This window comes from Scyliorhinus torazame, chromosome 1, assembly GCF_047496885.1.
Source record: "Scyliorhinus torazame isolate Kashiwa2021f chromosome 1, sScyTor2.1, whole genome shotgun sequence".
In the NCBI taxonomy this organism is placed as follows: domain Eukaryota; kingdom Metazoa; phylum Chordata; class Chondrichthyes; order Carcharhiniformes; family Scyliorhinidae; genus Scyliorhinus; species Scyliorhinus torazame.
The window spans coordinates 338,587,898-338,607,575 of NC_092707.1; the positions used below are offsets into that span (position 1 = coordinate 338,587,898).

The 19,678-nt window shown below is 39.2% G+C and overlaps 1 protein-coding gene and 1 long non-coding RNA gene across 9 annotated transcripts in view; one reads left to right on the forward strand and one right to left on the reverse strand.

The window, feature by feature from the left end:
• Positions 1–19,678, reverse strand: part of LOC140425211 (G patch domain-containing protein 2-like) — a 398,136-nt gene that overhangs the window by 279,318 nt on the left and 99,140 nt on the right. The window lies entirely within an intron of this gene.
• Positions 1–19,678, forward strand: part of LOC140425243 (uncharacterized) — a 42,791-nt gene that overhangs the window by 21,941 nt on the left and 1,172 nt on the right. The gene's annotated exons all lie outside the window — the stretch shown is intronic.

A 19,678-nucleotide genomic window follows, 5' to 3' on the forward strand; every position in this document is an offset into this window, starting at 1 on the left:
GTAATCAGTGGGGCTTTCCTTTTAAACACCTCCCCAGCACTCATTCCAAGTCGAGTCAGGGGGGTGGCTGCCAGCAAGAAGCACAAGGTTTTACTGAGGGAGCCCTCAACAAACTTCTCGATGGGGTCGAGCGGGGGGGGGGGGCTCTATCCAGGATCCAGCAAAGTGCCCAACCCCATCTGGGACACTGGCAGCAATTGTGTGCACCAGCTTACTCCAAAAGGGACAGAACTGCAGTGTCGTAAGATTATGAATGACCTTAATGACATTCTTCGTGCAGCCCCAGTAACATTGCCACCTCATGTCTCCCTCAGCACCACCTTAACACAGTCCTCATACTTCCAGGGTGATCGCACTCCTATCCAGGGTCACAGGACTTGTCATGCATCCCCACCATAATCCTGCAGTAGCTCCGGTGCCCCTCAATTGCCCACTCCCACCATCATCATCTGACTCCTGCCTACATTCTTCCCATAGAAAGTCAGAGCGGCAGTAATCTTCCAGGGCCACAGGCATGGGTGACCTCTGTGTCCATGTGTTGCAAACTCCTGCATCGCCTGGAACAGGTCCAAGCAACTCAGTGGAAGCTGTCAGATCCAGCAAGTGCTTTTCCAACACAACTTGCAAGTCAGGAGAAGAAAGAGTGCTTCCCTCTAGTCACTCAAGCCAAGTCTTCTGCTGCAATCTTTCAACTTATTCGGCCTCCCGCAGCCCACCCCTCCGAGCGATCTCACACCATGTGATGCCTCCTTCCCAGCTGCTGCAGTTCGAGCCCCTCAACCATACTACAATCTTCTCCGACTGCTCAGAGCTATCCCGAGCAGCTTTTTACCACTAGCTTTCCTACTCAGCAGCTTGCTAGACTCCTAATCTAGCCAGCTGTTGGGTAGCAAATTGAGTGCAAAGGTCGCTAACCTGCTCCTGTCGCATTGATTTCATGTTGGGCTGCTCATTGAAATGAAATGAAATGAAAATCGCTTATTGTCACAAGTAGGCTTCAAATGAAGTTACTGTGAAAAGCCCCTAGTCGCCACATTCCGGCGCCTGTTCGGGGAGGCAGTTATGGGAATCGAACCGTGCTGCTGGCCTGCCTTGGTCTGCTTTCAAAGCCAGCGATTTAGCCCTGTGCTAAACAGCCCCTTGATGAAAGGAAAAGTAAAATTTGTGCAGGTCCATTCCAACAAAATTCTTTGTGTCCCTTTTCCTGTTTTATATATTTCTGTTGATCTACCTTTCTTTTTTTTTTTAAATAATCGCCCTGCTCATCTGGCCTTTCTTCTATTGCCTCTTCTTCAGTTATCTCCTACCATACTGACTTTCTGAAATCATATATTTATGATTTTAAAAGACTGGAGTACACAGCAAGATGACAGCCACGATGTATCAAGTTTGAAGTGGGGACTACAGCTTAGGAGGGCAGAGGCCAGATTTCAGTGGTGAGAGGCCATTCAGGACCTTTTGAAACATCTAAAGCTAAGGGCAAAATGAAAGACTGGAGATAAATGGGGGAAGTAAGAGGAAGTGAAAGGTAGGGCTTGGGCTCAGGTGGAATGTGCTATGAGGAATTCTGGCCTAAACGTGTGAACTGGTGGCTCTGACCCGGGGTGGTTCCCAGCCTCATGGAGTAGGAGCATGGCTTGGAACATACTTGTATTTCTTGATGGCTGGTTTTCCTGTTGATGATGTGAAGAAGTCAGTGTCATGACCCTGGCTACTACCAGTACTTCTAAAAAGCACTGCAAAATGAAATGAGCAGATGAAAAATACTGGGAATTTGGGTGGAAATGAGTTGGCAAGGTGACCAACTCCCATGAACTAAATTAAGGAATGTTTTGACGTTGCGACTGGGATGGCGGGGTGCTGATGATCATGAGGGTGGAGGTGGTTTTCAACTCAAGAACACAATAACGATAGGGGTGCAGCAAATCACACATTCGTAATGTTGTTCAAATCACTCAAACTCACTCTGGAGATTCCAAAAATCAATCTCTCACCAATTGATCTCGAAATAAGGGACAAAATGTCTTCAAGAGACTTGGGACAAAAAGTCAAAATAAGGAAATTCCCTTAAAATGTGGTGCAGTTACTCACTCTGACTGGGGGTTAAGAATGTGCCTTGGTTTGGGAAGAGTGTTGTGCAGAATGAAATGGAATAGAGAAAGGAAACTATTGTAAGGAGTCTGATAAGAATAAGTTTAATCAATGAACACCTTATCTTCAGAATGGTCAAATTATTGTGGTTTACAATGATACTGATTTTATCCTTTGGAGCATTTAGAGACAATGAACATCATATCCCTAAGATTTGATTTTATTCAAATGTGATTGTGCTCCGTCAGCAGGAGTCTGCACGAAGAAAATTTAATTGAGGGAGAAAAGCTTTGTAGAAAATGCTTCGCGAATAACAAAAGTTGAAAATAATGAATTGGGAGAAAATACAGAGTGTTAGACACTTCACCAAAGAGTAAAAAAATATTGTTGATGGTTGGGTATATTTTATAGGCGACCAAGGCAAGTTATTTCTATAATTGAACAAAATGTTGCAAATAAATTTTCCATTATTAAATAACTGGTTTGAAAACAATTAAAATGACGAGCTAATTAGGCACCAATCAATATTATTTCATTGGAAATAAATGCCTGATATGAGAATTATATGTTTAGCTAATGCTATTTTTACATACACCTAATTTCACCGTTCCTATCTTTTTGAGGTATAGCTTTTTAGTTCAAAATTGAGTTTTAAGTCTAAGTTCAGTGGGAAAAGACACTGGTAAAATCTAGAGGCTGGCAAACCATACAGAAAAGATAATTACAACTCAAAAGGTAACTGGATAAAGTTTAGAGTAAAAGGATGAGTCATAAAATAGCAGGTAGGCATATTTAGCTCAAGAACTGGAGACAGTCTGTCTGCAGTTATCCTAGTAAAATAAATAAATTATTCATATGGTTTCCAAAAATTAAGGAAAGCTTCGGAATTAATAGGTAGTTGATTTGCATCTTTTTTTTGAACACTTAAGGGACAATTTAGCATGGTCAATCCAATGGAAGGAAACCGGAGCATCTGGAGGAAACCCACGCAGACACAGGGAGAATGTGCAAACTCCACACAGAAAGTGACTCAAGGCCGGAATTGAACCCGGGTCCCTGGTGCTGTAAGGCAGCAGTGCGAATCACGTTGATTTGCAGTTATACTTGGGAACAGGTAGCGGTGTCACATTATATTGAGATGGGTGGAGCTTAGTGAGATTCTTAGTTTTGAGGTTATCACTGTGAATTCTGTTAATGCATAACCAGCAGGCAAGATGGAATGATGTTTGGGAAAGCAGCTGAGAAACAGTGCCAGCTCTGGGTCTCATTGCATTTTGTAGCTCCTTGTAGGTCGAGAGATAAAGCCAGGCCTACAACTGGAAGTAGTGTAAATGATATATCTATCGTTCATGATGCAGCCTGCAATTGGGATGCAAATTTCTGAAATTCAATTTCCTAAACTAAAAAGCTGCATAGGGTAAAGGAGGAAAGAGGAAAAACTATTGGAAGATTTAGCTGAAGGAGGAAACCTTGAGTAATCCTCAATAAAAGGCAGTTAGCCTTGTTGCAGTGAAGTTCTGGAAATTAGCTTGGTTGTAGTTTGAAACCATAACAGAGGGTTATTAGAAACCAAGGGTGTTTCCTGCTGTTTTAAGCCACTGTGCAGGAGTCACAAGGACTGGGGCTTGAGCTGTGCAATCTAGAATCGTGAGACCAGTAACGAAATCGAAGAGTTGTTTAGCAAATGCTAATGGAAGAACCCACATGAAATCTTGTATCTTGGAGAATAGCTAGAACTTTGAAAATAAATCAGAGTGAATTCCAGAGAGCAATTATATACCTTTTGAGTTAGTCCCATAGAAATGAATGAACCTTAAAGATTTCATAAGACAAGGGAACAATAGTGCTTACTTGGTTTAATACATTTTTTATATATAATAGTTTGTTTTTGGCAAAATAAAAGCATGATACCTGGTTGTTTATTTCTGTCAGTTGTTGGGTCCTCAGATCTTTTCTTTAAATGTTACAAGATTGTAACACAAAACATTCTGATCCAACTGGAACAGATTCATATTTATAGGCTATTCCAATTCTGTCCATATGCCAGGAGGTATTGCGTTTTCTCCCAATGTTCTGCAGAAGGAGAGGTTCACCTGGCCAATGACAGGTTCCTGTTCAGCAGTTCAAGCCATATTTGAGGTCACATAGTTAAGATTTTTATTACAAACCATCACTGGAGTAAATAACTTGCCATCATTTAGAAAATTAAATAACAAATTTGAAACAAATGTGAATTTGCAACTGTAGCATAAAATGGGCAATAGAATGAATTCATTTAACGTTCAACTAATTGAAACTGGCAATGCTTTGACCATCCAACTAAACACAACGGGATCACTTTATGGTTGCACAGCCAAACTGTACTGCATTCAAGGTGAGAAACAACAGCCCACCATTGGCAAATTAATCTTCACTGATTAGAAATTAGGTTTTAAATTGGATTCCCGGTATTCTTCAATTAAACACAACTACTTAACCAAAGTGTCTTCTCAATCATTGCAACATAAATCATTTTTAAAAAGGGAGTCAAAATAACTCTTCGTATTGGGCATTGCGATTGGATTGACAAGGTTCTCAGGATACCTAAAAATTACTTCATGTCCTACTGCTTCCTATGATAGCCTGACAATTTAATATGTTAAATGTTAAGCTTTTATAACTGCTTTGGGTTCCTGAAAACCCAGAAGACTAATGTGTACTAATTATCATTCTATACCTAACTATTGCAACTCGATCTGTTCAGGACCATCAATCAAAACAACTTAGAGTTCCAATTAATTCCATAAATGTGAATAAACATCATAAGATTTGTTTTTGTTCCCAGTGGATTTTATATCAGTCAAAAAAATTCCTGTTCACAATGTCTTCACTGTAGACTGGCACCCATTGAATGCTAGCAAGTGCAATTATTCACTCGCAGAATTGACTCTAACTGAATTAAATGAATTCTGATATAATGGAATGAGTGCAAGACTCAAAAGAATTGCTTACAATTGCTCATACATGAAAAAGATAGCTAAGTCTAAATTAAGATGTTAGCTATGAAGTTTCCAATAGGACCTTGACATGACTGTTGACCTACTCATGACATGATCACACCAGCGAGGATTTGGAATTCTATTAGTATTACCAGAAGAAAAAGTCAAGGAGTCATCAGGAAAACAAATCTATACCTTCTACTCTATCAGCCAATTACTGTTGTTAAAGTGGAATTAGATGTGTATTGACAATTTGAGGGGGAGGGGAATTAAACAGTGAACTGAATAAGATACTGGACAAAAATGGCTTGTATTAAAAGACAGTTCTCAAAGACAAAATCCATTTTTTGCTTATCTGTAACTGCAAGAGGATGCATTTGACTATAAAAAATAAAAGATGAGTAAGAGTGTTACAAGGCAACAACACAATCTGAAGTTTCTGATGTCAAGATGTGAGAATGAAGCTCAGGTGTTTTAGAGGGTTATTAAAATCAAAAAACTGGTCCAGCTGTTATATCTTCTACATACATTTTTCCATCAAAATATACAAGAACAATTACACAGTAGGTAGTGGCTTACATGCCTCATCCTGCAAGTTTTTTTAACTCATTACATATTAACAATATAAGTTTCAAACAAATGGAAGAAGTGTCCTTATAAAATAAAATAAATTATGATTAACTGATTCAGATATGTCTTCAAGTCTGAATGTTTACTGCCAGCATAGCTATTTTACTAGAAAATAATCTATAAAAGCTTTAGAAAAGTGCATTGACAGAAATATGTTAGATTAAAATCTGATGTGTGATTCAAGAATTCTTTTTCACAATCCATTACGTAATGCATATGATTTATAAGCTACAGTCTATGAAAACAAAACTGAAGATATTTCAATCTTGTTAAAAGAAATGAAAAACAAAGATTTGAGTAATTCTGCAAATATTGATCTCAGATCAACATTGATCTCAGAAACACAAAAACTCAGTGACAAAGATTCATCCATGCCTTACTAAGGAGATTAAGCATAGAATTAGAAAACAGGCTTAAAATGCAGCAAAGTTTGTCTGAGGACTGGGAATATTTTAGAAACCAGCAGAGGGCCAACAACATTTTGAAATAAAAGGACAAGTAGAACGACAGTAATTTAGCCAGGTATATAAAAACAGATTGTAAGAGATTTTACAAGTTTATAAAAAGGAAGAGAGTAGTTAAAGTAAATGTTGGCCCCTTGGAAGCAGAGATAGGAGAATTATCATGGGGAATGAGGAAATGGCAGAGACATTGAACAAATATTTTTGTCTGTTTTCACAGTAAAAGACACAAATTACATACCAGAGGCTAAAAATAGTGAGGAAATATGCAAATTGAACAAATATTTTTTGTGATTTGACAACAAATAAAAAAATTACATACCAAAAATAGAGGGTAACTTCGGGGCTAAAAATAGTGAGGAAATTAATATCAGCAGAGAAAAAGAAACTTAACAGTCCAAAATCTGACAAATCCCCAAGATCTGATGGCGCACAACCTAGTATCCGAAAAGAGATAGCAGTAGAGATAGTGCTGGCCCCCTGTGGAGGACAGAATAGGTCGTACCCGGGCCCGGTTCGCGCCGTCGTAAAACGCGACGGCGTTCACGACGGCGCGAACACTTGGGCTCCATTTGGGAGAATCGCCCCCATTATGTACAGAGCAAAATAAGGGCTCATGGAGTTGGGGTGCAATATATTATGTACAGAGCATTAGTCAATGGACACGAAGCAAAGAGTAGGGGTAAATGAGGTGTTTTCAGGTTGGCAGGCAATGGCTAGTCGAGTGTCATAAGGCAATGACTTAGATGAAGAGAAAAAGAGTAATATATCTAGATTTTATGATGATACGAAACTAGGTAAGATGACAAGCTGTGGGGAGGAAAAAAAGAGATTGCTAAGAGATATAGACAAGGGTTAAACGAGTGGGTAACAAAGTGGAAGATGGAGGATAATGTGTGGGAGAGTGAGGTTTATCATTTTGGCAGCAAGAATTGAAAAACTACATTATTTTAAAAGGCATGAAACTTGTAAATGTTGATATTTAGAGAGACTTGAGTTTACTTGTTCAAGGAACACAGAAAGTTAGCATGCAAATGTAGCAAGCAATTAGGAAGTCAAATAGCATCTTGGCTTCTATTGCAAGAGGGTTGAAGTAGAAGAATAAGGAAGTCTTGATAAAGTTGTACAGGGCTTTGATGAGACAACACTTGAATACGGTGTGCAATTTTGGTCTCCATGTAGAAGGAAGGATATACTTGCACTGAACACAGTACTGCAAAGGTTCACTAGATTGGTCCCTGGGATGCAAGGATTGAGCTATGATGACAGACTGAGTAAATTGGGTCAATATTTTTTAGCATTTAGAAGATTGAGAGGTCAGCTCTTCGAAACATTCAAAATTCTGAAGGGGCTTAACAGTGTGGGTGCTGAGAGGTTGTTTCCCCTGGCTGGCAATCAAGAAATCGAGAGAAAAGTCTCAGGATCAGGAGCCAGTCATTTAGGATTAGGATGAGGGGAAATATCTTCACTCAAAGGGTTGTGAAACTTTTGAATTCTCTACCTCAAAGGGTTGTTGATGTTCCATCATTGAATATTTTTAAAGCTGACAAAGACAGATTTTCAGTCTCTCACAAAACTCAAGAATAAAAGGAACAGGTATAAAATTGGATCTGAAGCTAAAAAACAGCCATGATCATATTGAATGGTTAAGCAGGTTCAACTGGCCATATGGTCTGATCCTGCTCTTACATTTTTAATGTTCGTTCACAGGATGTAGGTGCCACTGACTAAGCCAGCAATTCTTGCCCATTCGTAATTTTGCTTGAGAAGGTGGAGGTGAGCCACCTTTTTCAAGTCCTTGATGGTGTCAAGCTTCTTGAGTGTTGTTGGAGCTGCACTCATCCGTCACACTCCTGACCTGTATTTTGTAGATAGTAGACAAGCTTTGGGGAGAAAGGAGGCGAGTTACTTGTTACAGAATTTCAGCCCCTGACCTGCTATCGTAGCCACAGTATTTATATGGCTGGCCCTGTTCAGTTTCTGATCAATGGTAACACCCAGGATGTTGATATTTCTTATGATCTTAAGCTCTACATACATTTACAAAGGGTTCAAGAAATCCAACCATTCCTCTGAATACTTTTTCAATGACAAGCAGTGAAGATACATTTCACATGATGTTAAATCAATAGAGTTTTACACTGCCCTTCTCCAGTCAGGTTAAGAACAGAATCTGGACTTGTGTTACTAAAACATCTCGAGAACAGGTTTATATGGTCATTATTCCATGGTTGTTTGTATGACTTTGCTATGCCCAGTAACAACTACATGACAACAGTGAATACACTACAAAAATACTTCATATTCTGTGAAGCCTTTTGGATGCTCGGAGGTCATGGAAGGTATATAAATGCAAGTCATTTCTTTATTCCTCAGGAGTAAATGAGATGTATTTGGGAGTGAGTGGATTAGAGCAAGAAACACACATTAAAAATATACAGGACACCGTAGAAAGTTCAGAAATAGAAGGGAGCAAAAAAGGAGATGACAAAGGTTCAGTCGGAATATTAAACAAATTTTGATGGTCAACATCATTGAAATGACAAGAGCTTTCATTCGCACATAAAAAGGTGGGGTCACTGAGATGATGGAAAGCTTTCTGTGACAACAGAGCAGAATAGCCAAGATACAAGAAAGTATTTTGACTTAACTTTTACAGAGGGCGAGGCTGTAACAGTGTAATAGCTACCAGCAAAGATACATGTTAATATAGCTTCCTTTTAAACACAAAATTGAATAATTGGTAAATTTACAGAGAAGTTTGCCTCGGCTTTGCGCAAACCTTTAAAATGCACGATAAAATCAATGAGCACTTAGAAAAGCATGGACTAAACCATGAAACGTCAGCAGAGACAAACGACAAACAAGTTGTCCTTCACTAATTTTATTGGATTTTGTGGGGAATAAAAAGCATAGAGATAAAGGGAATAGACTGATACAGTTTATTTACAGGTTTATGGGGGTATGGTGGTGAAGTGGTAATATCACTCGACTCATAACCCAGAGGCCAAGGCGAATGCTCTGGGGAAATGAGTTCTAATCCCACAATGGCAGTGGGTGCAATTTAAATTAAATTATTAATCTGGGAAATAAAGTGACCGTGAAATTATTGATTGTTGTAAAAAACACCTGGTTCACTAATGCCCTTTAGGGAGGGTTAGCTTTTTCACTCATGGGTCCATCCAATTGATGTCTTCATGAAAGGCATCATAAGGCAGTACGGTGGTGCAGTGGTTCGCATTGCTGCCTCACGGCACCGAGGTCCCAGGTTCGATCCCGGCTCTGGGTCACTGTCTGTGCGGAGTCTGCACGTTCTCCCAGTGTGTGCGTGGGTTTCCTCCGGGTGCTCCGGTTTCCTCCCACAGTCCAAAGATGTGCAGGTTAGGTGGATTGGCCATGCTAAATTGCCCTTCGTGTCCAAAATTGCCCTTAGTGTTGGATGTTGTTACTGGGTTATGGGGATAGGGTGGAGGTGTGGGCTTGGGTAGGGTGCTCTTTCAAAGAGCCGGTGCAGACTCGATGGGCCGAATGGCCTCCTTCTGCACTGTAAATTCTATGATTCTATGAGGTGGATTGGCCACGCTAAATTGCCCCTTAAATTGGAAAAAAGTCATTGGTACACTAAATTTATATTAAAAAAAACGAAAGGCATCATAAAGCAAAGTCTTGCTGTGCCAGATTTGTAAATTTCTAATTTACTTTCAGTAGACGCATCTTCCCGATTCACCTTGCAATCTAATGCATTCCACATCATTTCTGGCTTCAACAGCAGAATACTGGAAAATATACTAAAGATGTCAAAAATCAAACCTTCCTGGTGTCCTGCAATGAAATTAACATTGCATCTCTCGTGCTCACACCTTTCAGAAATGACTAAAGTACCTCATTGGAAAATACACTCATATGCCTTTTAATTTTTTTTCCCCACTATGACTCAATTCACAGCACTTTAAGTTATGATAAGAGCAGCAATCTCATTGCAATTATTTTTGTTGGATCACTGGTAAACTATTAGGTTTTAGTTTTCAGACCAAAACAGATTCAAATGTAGCATGGGATTCCAAGATATTAATAAGAATCCTGAAATTATAAGGTAATAAAAAGAGAATTTGATTTGTTCTGTCACTTTGAAGCAGATGCTAATGTCACGCCTGAATTCAGGCTTTTTCACTATACCTACCACCTATAATTTATATTGTTTCAAAAAACCATGGGATGGACTTTTACCAAGTATAGATGTCTTGGTAGCCCACCAGTAATGCTGGGCGAGTCCAGCTTCTGGGATTTCTGACCCCATTCCAGGGGTTTTGTGCCTTTTAAGGGTGCAGGTTGATTCAGGTCATGCCTGCACCATGCACTCCTGACCTGGCCGGCTCCACTGTGGGGATAGACATGGAATCAGGCCAGCTTCCCAAAAAGTTGAGGTTCATGGCTCAATCATTCAGACGTTTTGAAGTATCAATTGCAGAAATTGCAAGCACTTGAAACTTCTTTATCCTGTATAAATAAACATTGTGAAATTGACAGCATAAATTAGAGAGCAGGAGCTGTCAATCAAGCAATGTTTTCCTTGGGGCTCAGGAGTTTCAACAGGCTATTATGTATTCTTGGGTTGAACAGTTCATAGGAATGATCATGAAGTGCTAGTGATTTATACTACACAGCATTAGGGAAAGCATAGAAATAAATCTATTTTCTGTACTAAAATAAATAATAATTAAAATAGCAGTTTGCCAGTCTAACTTGCATTGATGGAGGTCATTTCTCAATAATGCAAAAATGCATTCTTTAGAAGTTTCCTATTAAATCATTTTATTTTTGATTTAAGATAGTGGTATGAACCAGGTTGCCAATTCATGGGAGGGTACTTGTAAGAGGAAAATGTATAATCAGGAAAATGAATTCAACTCAGATTTATTCCTCACAAATTAAAGACATTGGCAAAACAGGGCGATTAGAGGGGCAGTGTCTGATCAAGCATTTTGCTCAAAGTAGCCTTGAAGATCCTGCCCTGTTCCCACACCACAACATTTGCAGACAAATTCTGCATGCTTTTTTCATTGAGACATCATTCAAGGATAACACTACTAATGCACTGTGGATTTTTTTCATGAAATTCCCAGCTTGTCAGAGAAAGAATGGGCTGAAAAGATTAGTCTGAGCAAGAATAACTTCATCCACAATCAAAGAAATCTAACTTGAAGGCAAGTTAATAACTTCCACAAACTGTTTATACCTCCCTCTTCGAAATATACCAAGGGAGAGTGAAGATGGTGGATTATTAATTTGAGGTTTGTCACAAGAACAGATGCATAAATAATAAACTTGGGAAAAGTGACAAGGCCTTACAAACAGAATTCATAGTTTTCTGATTTTGCCCCATGAGATGGGCTTTGACTTGGGCTAGTAATTGATTTAAAAAATTCATAGAGATAACAGTGGAAAAAGTGGGTATCAGACTTTTGTTGAGTGTATATTTCAGGACTTCCGGTCGCTGATAATTCTTGGTGATCCATTGGATTTCTTGGCACTATTGCATAAACTAATTTGCATCATGTCATAGGTACATTTTTGACTGCTGAGTAATGAGTTTGTGTGCCAATTATTTTAATGTATCCAACGTTTCAATGGTCTGAATATAAATAAAATTAAAGTACAACAAATCCCATAAATCAGGGAATATTTTGTGGCAAAAAGTTTTTATAAGTACAAACAATTCTGCGTTTAGATATTTGTCTTTTCAAAGGACATATAGCAAATAAAAATCTTATATGCTGTAGAACAAACCTGGATAGATGAGGAAAAGGTTTCACAAAGATTGATGCAGGAATCCTATGGGGGAGCAAGAGCCAGCCATTTGGGCCTTAGCGCCTACTCTGCCATTTCTGTCTACCTCCCTGTACCTTTTGATTCCCTTGTCAATCAAGGATCTATCTAACTCAGCCTTCTAAATTTTAGTGGACCAGCCTCCACTACTCACTGGGGAAGAGAGTTCCACAGCCCAAGGACCCTCAGAAAAAAATTCCTCTCATCTCTCTCTTAAACAGAATATCCCTTATTTTTAAACTGTGACCCCAGGTTTTAGTTTTTCCCACGAGGGGAATCATCCTCTCTGCATCCAACCCCTCAAGTCCCCTCACGATCTTGTATGTTTCACTGAGACCACCTCTTTCTTCTCACCTTCACTAGATACAGGCCCAACCTGTCCTAGTTTTCCTCATAAGATAAGCACGGTGGAACAGTGGTTAAAACTGCTGCAGCACAGTGCCCGAGATCCGGGTTCAATTCTGACCTCGGGTGACTGTGTCACTTTCTCCAAGTGTCTGCGTGGGTTTCCCCTGGTGCTCCAGTTTCCTCCCACAGACCAAAGATTTGCAGGTTAGGTGGATTGGCTAGGCTAAATTGCCCCTAGGTGGGGTTATGGAAATAGGGTGGGAGATTGGGCCTAGATAGTTTGCTCGTTCAGAGGGTCAGTGCAGACTCGAGAGGCTGAATGGCCTTCTTTGGCATTGTAGAGATTCTGTGATAACTTTTTAATATCAGAAATTAGTCAAGTGAATGTTCATTGAACTGCTTCTATTGCAATTATATTATTTCTTAATTAAGGAGACCAGTGTACACAGCACTGCAGATATGATCTCACCAATATATATAACTGTCAAAAAGCTTCCCCTTGCAATAAACATCATTCCATTTGCCTTCCTAATCTAATTGAAGTACGTTTCTGCTGTCTCAACCAAGCTTAGATCAAAGATAATTACTCAGAATTCAGTAAAAAATTGACAATCTGACTTTAATAAATAATTAAGAATAACTGCAAAGCCACCAGCAGCCATACACTGGAGTGAATGATTGCATTCTGTAACTGGAGTTTGATATAACAGTGGAAAATATGGGATTTCCACTCCTGTCCAATTTCCACATTTTTAGGTCCAATACCCACTCCTAATCTTGAAACAAGTCTGTCAGAGAGTATCAAGGAAAATGGGTATTCCTAGACTTTGTATGACATTTAACCACGATATTATCAATTTAAGGAATAGAATGGCTTTACATAGTAGGAAGGCTCCATCTCTCAGACGTCTAGAGCAAACACAAGCACCCAGGCAACACTGGATGGGTAAATGACCTAGACATATACTAATCAAGGGAAGTGGCATTGATATGAAATCAATTAATCAGTAGAATAACCTTCCACCAAATGCAATAATCAAAGGACTGGGAAATCAAAATGTAAGAATGGATGGAATAAATGAGAGAAGCTAAAATTGAAAATTGCCACAAAAAGGAAGAAAACCCAAGACAAAAACAAGTAAACCATGCTTTGGTGTGTGAGGAAATATACACTTCCCAAAAGTACCAACAATTTCTCCAAAGTTCCTGGATGCTGTTAAAAATAAATGGTTCTGCCTCCAACAGCACCCCTTGGAACCTAGTTTAGTCCAGGAAGCAGGAGTGTGTAGCTCTCGCTTATGGAGACACATCAACAAAGGGAAATTGGCCATACATCAACAGAAGGACAGAATAAGGAAACACTTAGGCAAGCGGCCACACCTACCCTAGGACTGCAACTCACTCAGGGTACCTGCTGTCAGGTCCTGTCTAAAATCACTTTCAGTGTCACATAAAACACTATGATATCATAGTGAGTTACTAATTTTAATAGGTAAGAGCAGATAAAGCAAAAATATAACCAGACCTGCAGTTACCAGAACGGAGAGGACCAAATTAAGACTTACTAAATATTTGTAGATAAATGCATCCCGACTGCAAGTGAACCAGTGGCATCTAGTGTCAGAAAGTAGATTCTGCATTTTAAACGCAACTGTTAATGAAAACCAAGATAACTGTTTAAGTGTAATACTAACAGAAATAAACTTTTTCTTTGGCAACTAAGATTGTACTGAAGACGGCTCCATTGAATCAGATTGCCCTAACCTTAATTTTTCATAATATTTCTGATATTTCTACAATCAAATATAAAAAGGCAGATAAAACCTAACCCTCAAGTACCACAAGTCTGCTACAAATTATTTTCCTAAAAAAGGCAGTTTCCATTTACGCAGCATCATACTTGAAGTCAATAGAATATCAATTATATTCCTTAAATTGTAAAAACAGCATGTTTACATTGAAACTGATAAAGTATTTTTTTCTTCAAACTCTAAGAAGAGAATGTTAGAATTTGAACACAAAAAAAAAATCAATTCTAAATCATTTAGAAAAACTCGGTTTTGAATGATTTATGGTTGGTTTCTTAACTGATGAAGTTGGCAATGTTAATCTCAAACAACTATTTATAATAATAGTAAATTGTTACGGTTTGAAAATAAGATATGCTCATTTTCAAAGTGCTCTTGCCAAATATAAACTGCCACCACCCCCACCGAGCAAGATTACCTATCCTACTTCATATGCAAGGTTTAATTTTTAAGACTCTGATGTCCGAGCATTTTATTTTAACAAGCAAATGGGAAAATGTATAGGAAAAATACCCCAGAAACTGGAACATAAAGACAAGCAAAATACTGCTGTGCGAATTTAGCCACACACTGATGAAGTCAAGCCGCACTGGCAGATCCTTATTAGTTATTGGAAAAATTGTTGGAGTTAATATTGACACAGCAATGTGTAAATCAATAGATCTAGAAGGGGCAATACATTTTAATTTAAGAAATGTTCAAACTGGAGCAGCAAATCCATGCACTTAGCACATATGCACCATCAAAAGGTTTGCTCGCAGAGACATTAATTCTGCATAGATCAGAGGATGGTAGCCAGGGCCTATTCAGAAATGTGTGGCATGCAGCATTTGCTCAGATTCTCATTTTACCAAGAAAGCATCATAAATCACAAGTGAAGCTTATAATAATCTATTTTCAGTTATTTTATGAAGCATTTTTACCCTTGATGCAAAGCGCTTGCATTTCAATACCATCAGGGGCAACAGTTTATCTTTCGATTGCTGAAAATACTGTAGCTAAGAGAGTTTATACAAATATATGCTCATGAACATATCTGATTCACTCACGTAAATCAAAAGGAAATGCAAAAGAATACAACACCAAGGAAAAAGTGCATTTTAATATTGTAATTCATTTTTTTTGCTTTTTAAATTTTCTAACTAACTCAATATTATCATATTTTGTTTATGAACTCTCGTTTTCACCTGCCAGATTGTCTTCGAGCCCGGTGGTGATAGCCACTTTGAGGATTTGGAATCAGTTTAGGCAGCATTTTAAACCGGTTTCCATGTCACTTGATTGCTCTGATTTGCAGGAACCATAGGTTTGTGCCATCTGGCTTAGATTTATCGTTTAGGGCATAGGAGAGGGAGGGACTGGAGAGGTTTAGGGACATGTTTCTGGAGTGTAGGTTCGTCGGCCTCGACGAGTTGCTAGAGATGTTCAAGCTCCCGAAAGGGAGTGCATTCAGGTAATTTCAGGTGTGCCATTTTTTATGCAAGAAGCTTCCTTCATTTCTCCTGGTACCGTCACCTTCGCTTATGGACAGAGCCCTGACCTTGGCTGAGTTAGGGGAGAGTAAGATTTTGGATGTCTATGGGCAGATGTTTGTGTCAGAGCAGGCATCATTGGAGGAAGTAAAGAGGAAGTGGGAGGGTGAGTTGGGTTTGCTCTTTGAGGGGGGAGTGTGGAGTGAGGCTCTTCAGAGGGTCAGCTTCACCTCCTCATGTGTGAGGTTAAACCGAATCCAGTTCAAGATGGTGCACAGGGCATATAAAAGTGGGTTATTCTCAGGTGTGGAGGATAGGTGTGAGTGGTGCACTGGGTGCTGGTGAATCACACGCACATGATTTGGTCTTGCCCCAAGCTTGTTAATTTCTGGGTGTCCTTTTTTGATACAATATCAGGAATTTGGGGCATTCAGCTGGAGCCATACCCGTTGGTGGCTATTTTTGGAGTATCGGAGTCGTCGGTGCTGCAGACGGGGAGAAGGGCAGATGTCCTAGCCTTCGCCTCGCTAATAGCCCGGAGGTGTGTTCTGCTTGGGTGGAGGTCCCCGATGCAGCCCAAGGCCTTGACTTGGTTGGGGGATCTGATGGAATTTTTGCCCTTTGAGAAGTTCAAGTATACCATGAAGGGGATGGTGGAAGGGTTCAACTCGAGGTGGCAATCTCCTTTTTTACGGAGCTGCTTACCATCAGCTATTTGCGGGGGGGGGGGGGGGGGGGATTTTTATTTTTTATTACGGTTCTATTTTCTGTATGGGGAGGATGAAGGGAGAGGGGATTGTGTGAGTGTACCTTTGGTATAGTACAGAGTTGGGATTTGTATTTTTTTTTGTTGTGATGAAAGACTTGTTTGGAAAAAAATATTTTTCAAAATATATTTTGTTCATAAAGGATTAAACTAAAAACATATTTTGAAACCACTCGCATAATTAAATCAATATCTCAATAACATTGAGACATAATTTCAGTATTATTACACCAAAACAATTTTAAGCCAAACATTGAAGAAAGAGTGAAGTATGAATAATCAAAATTACATTGCTCAACACTGTTAAATAATGCGAAATAAATATATTAAATTGAGTACCTTATAAACATGTCGATTGCTTCCGGGCAGCTAAAAATATTCTGAACTGATTTTGAAATGTAATTGTGTATTTTTATGACACACTAGGAAAATGACTTGAATTACATTCAGAAATTTGGAGTTCAATACACATTAAAGATAACTACAAAAGCAACAGTGCTACGAGTGCAGCATTGAGGGGAATGACTAAAACATTCCTCTCGGCAAGGAATTCACTTTATCGAGGTTGAACTCCTCATGAGCTTTCATGGAACTTGCACCGAACTCAGGAGAGGGTGTTCAGGGAAGTTTGTCGTAATGAGAGGTTTGTAATAATGAGATTCCACTGGATTCACAGCACCTGTCAAAGCTAAAGCCTTTGGTATTGATTTCATTAAAGGAAACTCCTTGGATCTTTGCAAGATGATTATCAAGATAGATTGGGAGACAATTTTAACTCCTTGGTTGTCAAAGGTTACTTTGATTAAACAGTAGCTGTGTGAATAAAGTTCCTTCCTTGGTTTAGGGACAAGGTTAATAGTTCTGAAGTAAACTATGCCCACAAAAATGTTTCACACGTGTTTCCTTCATTTGCTTATTTTCAGAAATGCAATGCTAACATACATGAACATCACCATTTCCAACAACACAGCTACCTTCCTCAAGAAGCACACACCAAAGTGCTGTTTTAGAAAAGGGAATTAAAATACTTATGTACACTTTTCCAGAAATAACTTAATCATGCTAATTGAAGCTGGTAAAATTAGGAGAAACTACATACTATGGCATCTCTGTTGTATAAATAGATGCTGGATCAGTGACTGAACTGTGATGTCCATGTGCTTTCATTCAGCAATAAATCACTTTTGAAAATCAAAGTGTTTAAGTGAAGAGAAAAATGATCCGAAAGATCTGGCCTCAGCGTGCAAACAGGAAGTTTATCTGTTGGGAGGTAATTTTAGCTGCATCGTAATAAAATGAAACAATGTCTGCTGACCCTCAGATGCCATTCCCATGTGGTTACTTGAATTCTTGCCATGCTACATAGAGAGCCAGCTCTGAAAGCTGATATGTCATGGCACAGTGACAGTTGAGTCTCATGAAAAAAAAAGTTTCCACTACCTCAGTCCTCACAAAGCAGCTGTCAAATTAATTCCTTCACATTACAGTTCTGCTAAAGATTGTGGATGCTGCATTCTTTAATGTACAGAGAGACTGTACATTTTATTTACTCAATGGACTCAAACTTCTTTGTGAATACAAACCTAACCTAAGTGCTTAGTTACAATGTATCAATCCCATTGTGCCCTCCAGAAATCGTGATCCAAGCAATAGCATTTCTTGCTCATCCTTTTCAGTATTTTATTGAAATCACAGGATGCAATATTCTATTAAGTTATTACAGACACAGTTTGAATAATAATTCCATTGGAACATACATTTTCCGAATTCTATATTTATACCAAATGAAGTGAAATATAAAAAAAGACAAAATGTAGAATTATGGATCCTACAGAACAGGACGTCATTCAGTCCATCTTTCATGTGCCAGCTCTTTGAAAAAGCTATTATATTAATCTCATTCCTATGCACTTTCCCTACAGCCATGCAACTTCTCCCCTTCAATTATTGATCCAATTTTCTTTTGAAAGTTACCACTGAATTTTCCTCCACTCACCCTTTCAGGCAATGCTTTCCAGATCGTAATAACTTGCTGTGTTAAAAAAATTCTCATCTCACCTTTAGTTCTTTAGCATAAGTGCAATTGCACTGAATTGGAGTCCTGTAGTTACTGACCCTTCCTTGCACCAGTGGAAAGGAGATTTCTCCTTATTTACTCTCTGAAGCTCTTTATGGTTTTCAATGACTCCATTACATTTTTCCTGAACTTTCTCTGTTCTCAGAGAATAATCCTAGCTTCTAGCCAGGTAACAGCATAATAAAACATCCACAAAATTGTATACGGACAGTTCCTTGCATCACAGACTTAAATTTTAAGCTCAGAGCAATATTCCTCCCACCCCAATCGTATGCAGTCAATGGGTTAGATTTTGTGGTCAATAGTGAATGGGTGATGCGGCTATTACATTCACACTTTTCTACAACTTTCTGTGGGCTTTTGCACTGGAACTTGCGTTGATGGAGCCAAACAGTTAGCTGCTCTCAAGAAGGGATCTGGGACCTGTGTGAGGAATCCTTACTGTGACACTCAGCGTCTAAAACAGGAGATATAAGAATATTTAATTCATATCTTATTAGCTACCGAAAGTAAAATGAAAAGAGAAAGAAAGCTGGGATTAAGACAGGGGGAAGTTGCCAATATTAATTAAAATCTGAAGGAATAAGACTCCATTTTAAAAAAAAATATATATATATATATATTTTTTTTAAAAGAGTACCCAATTTTTTCCAATTAAGGGGCAATTTAGCGTGTTCAATCCACCTACCTTGCACATCTTTGGGTTGGGAGGGCGAAACCCACGCAAACACGGGGAGAACGTGCAAACTCCACACGGACAGTGACCCAGAGCCGGAATCGAACCTGGGACCTCGACGCCGTGAGACTGCAGTGCTACCACTGCGCCACCGTGCTGCCCTAAGACTCCACTTTTAAAGGAAAGTTCTCAATGCCAGAGAGGTTGTTTGGCAGTATTTAAGGCTTATCGTGCCATTAAAAATTCAGTACGAAGTCTTACAACACCAGGTTAAAGTCCAACAGGTTTGTTTCGATGTCACTAGCTTTCGGAGCGCTGCTCCTTCCTCAGGTGAATGAAGAGGTATGTTCCAGAAACACATATATAGACAAACGTTGTCCAACTCATACGCTGCAGGAAAGGATGTCCGGAAGCGTGGTACATTGGCGAGACCATGCAGACCCTGCGACAACGAATGAACGGACATCGCGCAACAATCACCAGGCAGGAATGTTCCCTTCCAGTCGGAGAACACTTCAGCAGTCAAGGGCATTCAGCCTCTGATC